A 9,948-nucleotide genomic window follows, 5' to 3' on the forward strand; every position below is an offset into this window, starting at 1 on the left:
GGTTGAAAAAAAAAGCTCAATTTGTGTTCCAAAAGGCAGCGTGGATGAAAAGGGATGATGACAAGCTGTGGTCCAGACTCCTGGCCGGCCGCATCACTACTACACTCAGCATCACCAGCTTCTTGGGAGGTCAAAATTTCACTTTGGACACACACACACACACACACACACACACACACACACACACACACACACACACACACACACACACACACACACACACACACACACACACACACACACACACACACACACACCTCCTACCCTTGGCCCAGCGCTACCCCAGCACCTCCTCTCTGCCCCACCGCCCCCCACCTTCCCCCTTCATTTCACCCCTCAATTTTCCCTCGCTCATTCTCTCTCTCACACTGCCACTTCCTGGGTGGAGGGAGAGTGGGTATAGCGGTAGCGGGAGCGCGGGGGCTGGCTGGCGGGGCATTGGAAAAGGGGGGGAAGGGGGGGGGGGGTATAGGGGCTGGATGTCCGCCCCTGGCACCCAGTTCTGAGGCCGCTTCGCTGCGTGTGGGGGCACTGCGTGTGAGCAAACGGGCGCCCACTCCAGCCCCGGCTCCCACAAAGGGGCCATTCTTCCCAGTCAATGGCTCCATTAACGCCGGGGCCCTTTTACTCCGGAGGGGATGTGAGCCCTCCCCGAGGTGGCACACAGAGACGGCCATTAGAGCCAGGAAGCTGCATGGGGAAGAGAGGGATGGGAGGGAGGGATGGATGGATGGAGGGATTCAGGGGAAGAGAGGGATGAAGGATGGATGGATGGATGGATGGATGGATGGATGGAGGGATGAATGGATCTGGGTAAAGGGGGTGCTGGAGGAAAAGATGGGGCCAGCAAAGAGGAGGAGGTGTAGAGAATGAGGAGGTGGAGGAGAGGAGGTGGTAGAGAGGGCATAGGAGGGAGGGAAGGATGGAGAGAGGGCGAAGGGAGGGAGCGGGGGAGGCCACTTGGCCAGGGATGACATTTGTGCCAGTGCCACCGAATTCCCAGCAACCCACTGCTTTTGTGGCGCTCGCCCATTTTTCTCTGTCTCTCTGTCTCTCCCGCACTTTCCCTCTCCTCTCACTCTCCCTCTCTCTCTCTCTCTCTCTCTCTCTCTCTCTCTCTCTCTCTCTCTCTCTCTCTCTCTCTCTCTCTCCTTCTCTCTCTCTCTCACACACACACAGACACACAGAGACACGTACATGACACACACACACACACACACACTTTTTCGTTCCCACTGCCCTCTCCCTCTCTTTTTCCCACTCATGTATATACTCAATGTCCACTTTATAGCCCATGTAGATAAACACTTTTCATTGTGCATATCAGCCAGTACGATACAAGAGATCAGTATGTCAACCCATGAGAAAACCGGTCTAAAAATATCCAACTGCTTGAATGTCATTGCAGGAATTATAGGGATTACTTGTCCACCTCGCAATTTGGTGATCCCAAAATTACGCACTGTTTCCTTCCAACAGCAGAGAGTACACGTGGCCATTCAAATAAATGGATGCTGCACTGCACATAGAAAATGGAGGCAGAGAGGTTGGTCTGATATTTTTTCTCCCTTCAACTAAACTGAAAGACTTTTTTATGCACAAGCCGCACAAGACTATAATAACACACAACACAAAAAACATACAAACACATTTAACACAACGGCATCCATACACACCTGGTATATAGTAACATAACAGACCAAACATAACCAGGCTACCAGCAACAAGTAAAAAAAATAAAAAGCTTACACCTTGCTCCTACTGAGAGAGTTTTAAAATATATATTAATATTAATGATTATCTTTCATGTGAAATCTAGACCTGAAGGTTTTTATAAGAAGACATTGAAACCAATTTTGTCATTGTATTTGGTGTGAACAATTTGACACTGGTAATTTAACATCTAGAAGTCAAATTAAGTGCTGTTCATTTTGAGATTCATGATCACCTTTAATAACAGATTAAATAAGTTCCCTATGACTTATTTAACAAAGTCATAAGTATTTCAAATGTTTCAGATATGGCAAGGAGGGTCCCTATAGGTTACCTGGTAATTAACATCTTAAATAATAACGCAATCACTCAAATATAAATATCGCTTATCATAATGAGAGTAATTGGGTTCACCACATTTCAACGCATTAAGATTCACTCTGGCTGAAAAAAACAGAGAATGATAGAGAATACTGATGGACAGATTAGTACATTACCCTTTGAATGTAGTCTATTACTTAAAGGCACAAGATTAATGAGTGATATGACGTCGATTTTCGTCGTATAAAACTAATAACCAATTATTTCGAAACAGACCGGCCGGATATCGTTCAGGCACCTATCAGAGAGACCATATATGGGTTTTCATCTTTAGTTCATTTAGGCTGTTTTGGTATAAGTATAAAAAGGCAGCATTCATTCAACACTTAATTCACCCCTCTGGGACCAAACACGATCTGTGATGTGAAATAGACTCTGTAAGTGATGCATCAACGTCATATTCTTTTTACAGTGTTGGCATAATATAATGTATGTGCATGGCTGTACTGGTAATCTGCCATACAGGCCATTTGCTGGTGGGTCGACAGTCCTCGGGGGCTGATGCTATCTAGGATTTTTGTATTTTCTTATAGACTGGTGGTACACTATTCAGAGAGGGCTGAGCAAAAATGCTGGGCCTTTTTTATTCCCAGGCAGGCCGTCATGTCTCTGAGGACAGCAGGTTAGTATGTGGTGTGACAAGGTACACAGGCCAACCCTCTGACGACCTCTGACTGGGATGAAAGAGCCTGTACCTGGAACCTGCTGTGAGGGGGGTTACCCTTAAGAGCAGGTGGGCAGGTGGGTCGGGAGTGTGTGTGTGTGTGTGTGTGAGAGAGAGAGAGAGAGAGAGAGAGAGAGAGAGAGAGAGAGAGAGAGAGAGAGAGAGAGAGAGAGAGAGAGAGAGAGAGAGAGAGAGAGAGAGAGAGAGAGACCATGTGCACGTGTCGGTGTGTGTCTGCATGTCTGTGGTCTGGAAACGTGTCTGTGCGTGCATGTGTGTGTGCGTGTGTGTGTGCATTTGTGTGGTGTGGAAGCGTGTGTGTGTGTGTGTGTGTGTGTGTGTGTGTGTGTGTGTGTGTGTGTGTCTGTGTGTGTGTGTGTCTGTGTGTATGTGTGTGTGTGCGTGCGTGTGTGTGTGTGTGTGTGTGTGTGCGTGCGTGCGTGTGTTCATGCGTGCGTGTATGTGTGTGTGTGTGTGAGTACATGTCTAAGGGTGTGGACGACAGAGGCGAGTAGTTGGTGTTGTTGAGGAGAAAGTGGTGGTGGTGGTGGTGGTGGTGGTGGTGGTGGTGGGGGTCAGCATCCACTGATCTAATGATGGAGCCCAACTTCAGAGCAATATCCAGGGCCCGGCATCCTTTGCTCTGCACCAATTAACTCGGAGGGAGGGGAGTGTTGATGGGCAAGTCTATTATTACCATCCGAGGAGCACCGTGGTGCCTGAAAGAAATCAAAGGGCCGGACTCCTGAAGGATAGCTCCCAGTGCAAAGTGAATGCGCATAATATGCTTCACTGACCCAATTGTGCTCGCTCAGCTCCCCTCCCCTCCCGCCTCGTTCTCTTGTCTCGTGCGAAGATGCCGAGATCTTAAGACTGCATGCATGGCGCAAAAAAATAAAAATGATGCAATGTCGCTGCTGTATGAAGAAATTGGTCGTGTCTTCTCTTCTCATCTCATCGCGTCTTGATTCTTTGAGAAAGAGAGACAGAGAAAGAGAGAGAGTGTGGGAGGCAAGCTCAAATCCTCTTATTCAACCAAGGAACATTAGTTCCATCCTGCTTGATGCCTTTGGAGTGTCTTTTGAGTGTCTGGAATGTAAGGATTTGATAGGTGATGACAATTACAGTTCAAGTATACAGTTTCGTTCTTGAAATGGAATTAAAAAATGGTATCAACCGCATTCACTCAAATGTCAATGTCGATGTGTTTGAATCAATAATAATACATTTATTACATATAGCATTTAATATGTCACACCATTGCTTTGGCATATTTGGAGTTCAATATTTATTCAGCACAACTGAACAGGATCACAATTACTATCCAAGTTTAGTTTAGTAGCCTCCCTCATCTTTTTGCTGGGTTTGGTGTTCAAGAAAGGTGACTGACATCGAATATGTTTGAAATACTTCCTACACATTAACTTCCCAACTACACTGGCCAAGCTCCTTGGCTTGCGGTGATTAAAATCCGATATTCAATTTTTCATAGGCTCTTAACCAACGTCTTGAGTCACATCACGTCCCCCCCCCCCCCCCTCTTTACCAAGCAATGAATTTGTTTGCACTTAAGGACTCGGACTCCCGTGTCATCTTGACCCATAAACCCCCCCTCGAGCTGCCATATGCCTGTCAGCAATAACATAACCTTTAGTCCCCGGTAATTGGGGGGTCTGCCCCTGCCATACAAGGACAAGCAGGTCACATGAGTCCCCAAGGGAGGCAGAGGTGGCCCGGGGGTCCCTCTCCTCTCCGCCTCGTCCCTTGGGGGGGGGGGGAGTGACCAGGCATATAAGTCAAGAGTCCCCAGCCCAAGAACATGACCCCCCGTTCCCTCATCTCGTCCCATCCAGTCCATCTCTCCCCCATTCTCTCCCCTCCTCTTCTCTCCCGTCTTCCTTCCCTGTCCCACCCCACTGAGTATATAAAGTTATGGAGGTCAGATACGGATGATGACCAATTCATTAATGCATTGTTAGGAGTCATGCCACCATGTTTGGGATGGAGGCTTGGAAGCTTATAGAGGCTTATGGAGCTTTATAGGAGCTTGGGCTTGCCTTGGCATTGTTATATGGTGGGGATGAGTTTGGTCTGCTGTGCTGTGGTGTCTGAGGCCGTGTAGGAGTTACACTCAGTGTGGAAGCTCTGGGGTGATTCCTCAAATATGGCACGGAGACAGGAAAAACTGGGATTGCTGGAATACATTGTGGGTGCCCGTGAAATATAAAGAGGGGTCCAAACACACACACACACACACACACACACACACACACACACACACACACACACACACACACACACACACACACACACACACACACACACACACACAGATGTCAAGAAAAGAAAAGGATTGAGAGGAAAAGAAAAAGGAACTGAGAGGGATTGGCATCCCAGCCTGCATACACCCACAGTCTCTCTCTCTCTCTCTCTCTCTCTCTCTCTCTCTCTCTCTCTCTCACACACACACACACACACACACACACACACACACACACACACACACACACACACACACACACACACACACACACACACACACACACACACACACACACACACACACAGCTAAAACAATAGAACAGAACACCTCAGATTTCATTCACCTGGCGCTTCCAAATTCCTGGTCACTGAAACACTTTATTTACTTATTTATTTCTCAAATACACATAGGCTAGACGTGTCAGGCTTAACAGCAGCTCTCTAACTCAGTAAAAAATATGCTTTACTTGAATACTCATGGGACTCATGTTTGAATAATGATTCTCTTGCCCCTCTAGGCATAACCTTCAACATCAGTCCCACATTTTGTCAAACAAAAATGTTTTTCACATCGCTGTTATCTCATCACTTAGGCTACGTTTGACATGAGATATTGCAGTCAGTATAGTGATGTGTACAGTAGCCTACACATATGAACTCATTTCTCTCAATAAACAGAAGAGAGATGTAGGCGGTTATTACATGAAGCATGTTGGAAATAAAGACCTCGATATGAAATGTGCATTAAATTAGACTAAAATACTTAGAGATGGAAATTGTGCCAATAAAGTTGCGGTTGGAGGTTGCAACCATAATTTGCAGTCTAATAGCGCCACAAATCAGGATAATCTGTAGGCGTGCTGTTCGTCCGTTTTTTTCCGCTCCCAGCTGCCAGTTTGCTGTTCCACTTACGCGTCTATTCATGAGAAAGGGATGAGAAACAACAAAATGCCAATGGCAGCTGTTTGTTTACGCTTTCCCACGACTGCATGCCAATTACCTATCGTCACTCCGTCAGCCGCTTGTCGCCTCCCATTAGCCACCCTTCGTCAGACAAGAGGGGCACACACAAGAGGGCCTATAGGCGCGCCCGGCCAGCGCCCTCGAGAGCCTCAACTGGAGAGCCCAGCGTTTGAGCGCGAGGGCGCATTCGCAAAATTCCGTCAGCGCCCAAAAACATGCACAGTGCAAACCGAAAATGCTGTCTGTCTTTCAGGTGAAGTAGCCTAATGCTTATGAGCTGTGTTGTGTACGATTTCGATTAGCCTAATTTAGTCAGCATTGTGTCTGGTGGGAGAACTACGAAAGGTGATGTTTGGATCACCACGTGTAAATCCAACCAATATTGGCCTATTTAAACAAACATAGACATAAAAAGCAAAGCCTTCAGACTGATTGTAGGATGCAGAGGGTTTTATGTCTAAGTCTTAAATCAAGCTCTTTCTCCCCCAAATGCTATCTAAATGGGAAGGGGTTTCATCCCAAACTTTATTCTGAAAACAGGCTCAGAATTTCAGTTAATAGAGTTTATCATATTGGAGCTACTTCTTAAAATGGGCTATTTATTACATGTAGTCCTATAGGTTCTCACTTGCAGTTACATGCTATTTACTTGACTTATGTCGCTATTGATTTTTTTTATTAGCCTATTATTTTAAAACAATAATCTGGGGAACGTCGAGATGTTGAAAGGTTCTGCTCGAGAAAGCATAGCCTAGAGTTTGATATTTTCGGGAATTTAAGACGGACCCAGCTACTGAATGCTACACCATCTGCCTCTGTTCCCCATTGTGTAGCCCATCTCTCTCAGATAGCCTCCTAGACAACTCCTGTAAATGTAGTTTACTTGACTTGATGAGAAAATAAGTAGCCTACAACTCCTGCTGGTTTGCGTTTATTCCGATGTGTTCGAAATAAAAACAGTTTATGCAATATAGGCTATAGGCCCATATACAACTGTACTATTCTGAGGGAACCATTATAACACTCGCATACAGGCCTATTTCCTCCCTTTCCTTGCAAATACATCAAACCACAATATTCATATTAATTCATTTTAACCGTTTACAGTCAGAAGGAAAGGGGTAAAGTCTTATAATAGGCCTACAAGTTGGAGAGAATACAGGCCAATCGATGTGCATTTAGTGGTTATTTAGTGGTTGTGTCTGAAGATTTAGCGTCACCTAATGTAATAAAGAAAAAATACCACGTTTCTCTTAATTTGTTCAATGATAGAATAGGCCTAAGAATACACATCATATTTATGTGCGGCGCTGCGCCTGCGCCCTTAATTTAATATTCTACGCAATTTGCGTAAATTATCATCAAAACGTCATATTGCAAGCATCCGGAAGAGGGCGTGACTATATAATTGCAGCTGGATAAAAAGAATAGAGAAATGAGAGCGCAGAGAACAGGTTATTGCATTGCATCATTACATAATACCTGTTATTTTGAGCTTTCAAAATGGTTTTATGTAGACTTTTGGGTCAAGTTAAAAAAACAGCCAAGGCACGAGGATAAATAAAATTATCAACTGACATCTTGCACAAAATGTGAGATAGACTAGACTAATGAGGGGTGTTGTGGATAAATAAACATTCATTTCTTGTGTGCGTATTTTACAGGTCGATTACTACACTGAAACAAATTATTTGTTGGCGGAACATAAAAAAATTATGGAAAGTATTTCCACCCAATTTGATTATGCTACCTTAGCAAGAAATGTTTTTGTTGAGTCACATTAAGGTCAATATGTTGGATCAACATAACATGTAAGTGTAACTGTGACCTAAGTACAAGGGGTACAGCCAACATAACTTTTAAAGGTTATTTCAACCTTAATAGAAAGGGTTAATCCATCATAACTTTTACATGTTGCTCCAACATATTTGGTTTAGGTCTGGATGAACCAACTTCATGGGGTAGTTACAGCAGTATTTACATTGATAGACTCAACAAAGCAACATCTTGCTATGGTAGCATAATCAAATTGGATGGAAATACTTTCCATAATATATTTATGTTCCCACAACAAAATATTGTTTGGATTGTTCAACACATCTAATTAACTGTATTAAGACAATACTTGTCAAGCCACAAGAACATCAAACATAATAAAAGTCAATCATAAAATCAATATACCTTAATTAATTAAACATTCATTGTTGTCCTTATCAGTTCAGATCAAGCTAGAAAACACCTCAAGGCACACGCATCTACCAATATGCATGTCAGCCAAGTTCGTCAGTTGTAAGTTGGTTCCAGTTGAGCCTATAAGACCAACTACAATAAAGTTACACACGATAAAGTTGAAGAATTAGTTGCCTTTATTTTTTCATTGCACATGTAATGATCAAAGCAAGATACAAAATGAGGGTACCTCTTCAAGTGCAAATGAGAAAGATTAATTTCTCAATTTCTCTAAAAACTCTTAAAAAAAAGGTACACTGTGCAGGAAACGGTCAAAAAAGGTACTGCAACTATGCTGCTCATTGAAACTGGGCTGCCTATTGCCAAATTTGATCTTTTCATGAAAGTTTGCTAAGTAATCAACAAATATTTTATAGTATGGCCCAAATACAGTCATTTTTGCAGCTAAAAATGGCAATTTCTTGACATTCAAAATGGCCAAGATCCCAGTTTCATGTATGAAAAGTGCAATTTTTCCCAGTCATAATGAATACTAAGAATATGATGGTGGTTAGGGTGCATCAGATGCCCCCTATGAAAAGATATTGCCTTGGCCCTATAGTAAAAATGTTCTACACCCAGTAAAAACACACTGTGTAAAATATTTTGAAATTTGGATTAAGTCTACCGGGGCCACCAGCCCCATGAAAATAGAAAATAATGGTGATAGTCAGAATCTTGGAATAGAAATGGACATTTTGCTGCATAAAGCTACCCAATAAAAACATATCGTCTCAGCTGTGTGATAAAAATGTTCTATGCACAGTAAAATCACTCTGTGTAAAATATGTTGAAATTTAGATGAATTCTACCGGGTCCACCAGACCCATGAAAATACAAAATAATGGTGATGGTGATGGGCAACCTGGATTCCAAAGCTGAAGTCCAGTGCCACATATTCCAAATGACATACCTAGTTTTACCTTTCCAGTTAGGGCAATGGGGCACCTAAGTCACGCCCTTCTACTTCCGATCCATGGGGCTGGAGCTCTCAAAATTTTGAATGAGAGTTAATGGAGCGAGTCAAGCTAAATCCTCATCCCGTTTGGCATGTGCTCCGGATTTCACATATGATGACAGTGAATTTGAAAGGTTTGGATTTGCGTCGTAAGACCACTCATTTTCGACACGCAAGAAACGTTATTTTAGCTTTTGTGCAAAACTATGTTAGAGACTACACGTGCGCCTCGCATATCTGACGTGAACCGAGGCACAGCCAACCCTACCGCTGCACCGCGGCGACGTCTGTTGTGTAGTCCAAATAATTGTATATTTTTGCACACACACAACTCAAAAATCGCTTGCCAAGTGAAGTCAACAAGCACATCATTGGTTGTTATTAATTCTGAGGCACAGCATATGTATGATCGACGGGGAAATGCGAGGTGGGTCGGAAAATAGCTTTGATCAGTCCATTACAGCCCAGTCAAAAGTTTTTGCGTTGCCAGCCCCATAAGCCGCCCGGAAGGGGTGGAGACTTAGGTGCCCCATTGGACAGGTAAAACCAGGTAATTTGAAATCTGTGGCACTGGATTGTAGCTTTTGAATCCAGGTTTGGCATTGTCTTAAACAGATGTGGACAAACCCTGTGACCCATTTGCCCCAGCCAATACGATGAACCAGCTGAGCCTAATTACCACTTAAGCCAGGTTGATGAGGTAATTAGTGAAATCACATGTATTGGGAGCACAAACAGAAGGAATATCTAAGCAGGTTGTGTATTCAGTCGACCCACT

Source organism: Engraulis encrasicolus, chromosome 5 (genome assembly GCF_034702125.1).
Source record: "Engraulis encrasicolus isolate BLACKSEA-1 chromosome 5, IST_EnEncr_1.0, whole genome shotgun sequence".
NCBI classification, from domain to species: Eukaryota; Metazoa; Chordata; class Actinopteri; order Clupeiformes; family Engraulidae; genus Engraulis; species Engraulis encrasicolus.